This window comes from Palaemon carinicauda, chromosome 7 (assembly GCF_036898095.1).
Source record: "Palaemon carinicauda isolate YSFRI2023 chromosome 7, ASM3689809v2, whole genome shotgun sequence".
Classification (NCBI taxonomy): Eukaryota; Metazoa; Arthropoda; class Malacostraca; order Decapoda; family Palaemonidae; genus Palaemon; species Palaemon carinicauda.
Window position 1 is genome coordinate 15848705 of NC_090731.1, and position 1467 is coordinate 15850171.

The following is a 1467-nucleotide window of genomic DNA, read 5'->3' on the forward strand; positions in this document are numbered from 1 at the left end:
AGAAGTATGGTTTGATTTTAGAGTGTCCTTCTGGTAGAAGAGCTGCTTACCACAGGTAAAGAGTCCCTTCTACCCTTGCCAAGAGGAAAGTAGCAACTGAACAATTACAGTGCAGTAATTAAACGCATTTTAACAATACGTATACATTTCCATTTATCTATATCCTCCTCTATTAACGTACTTTTTTCCATTTGTGGGGTGTAAGTACGGTAGCCTTCTTTTTGAAGGACTTTCCTTTGGCTTTGGGGTACACTGTAGTCCCGATCGACTGCCCTGCCTGACACCGCCTAGACCCCAGTAGCGTATGTTCATGTGTTGTACCAGTCACCAGTGTTTATATCCTACAGGAAAATCTATGTTCAGTTTATCTTGTTTACTTGGTGTAAACCTTTCTGTATTCCGTATTTCTGTCTGACGTCCCATGTTTATAAACTAATACCTAAAGAGTTTGGGCTAGACCCTAGTCCCGATTGGCTGCCCTGCCTGACATCGCTTAGACCCTGGTACCGTATGTACATGTGTTGTACCAGTCACCAGCGTTTATATCTTACAAGAAAATCTATGTTCATTTTATCTAGTTTACTTGGTCTAAACCCTACCATATTTCTGTCCGACGTCCCATGTTTATTAACTAATACCTAAAGAAAAAAAAAAAAAAAAACATATATCGTAAATCACCAAAGTGAAATTCGGTAACACACTTATACTTAACGTAAATCGGTTATCGCTAGATAGAGGAAAGGGAGAGAGCATCCAGTGTATTAGATTTTATATGCGAAAGTAAATACGGTCAGCAAATAGTTTTGAGTTTGCATCTTCTATATGTTTGTACAAGTACCAATAAATTGAGCGATGATTGATGGAAGTTTTTCTTAGGGAAGCAATAGTCAATATGTCTTGAAAGGAGGGATGATTAGGAAGTTGTTATTGTATATCAAACTTGAATGATATTGTTGATACAGCAATCAAGCCTATTGAAGGCTATACAAAATCGGAATGAAATAAAACTATTGGATGAAGACAAAACTGAAAGGAATTGAATACGATGTAGATATGTGTAGAGAAAGGAGGATGGGAGGTTATAATATAAGTTAATAAAGTATTGGAAAAATAAAATGAAAAGAATATAGGTCGCGCGAAATATGTCGGAACCAATTTTTTTTTCTTTTACTTTTTTTTTCTTTTTTGCAACCCTAACGAAGAGATGAAAAGAGCCATTGGTCCCTAAAAACGCGCACAAAACGATGAAACTTTTTCCTTTGGTGTCGCCGTTGATGATGGTTACGCAAAGCGCTCATCGGTGGTGCCAAAACCGTGTGACCTTGAACTGAGGTAGAATTTCAAATCGAACTTTTAATGTGACTAGTCGAGAGGAACGAGATGGTTCGAACCCCATTTCCGTATTTGATCAGTTTAGGCGTAATCAGCCAAAAACAAAATAACCAAATTTGGCCCTTGACCTAACCT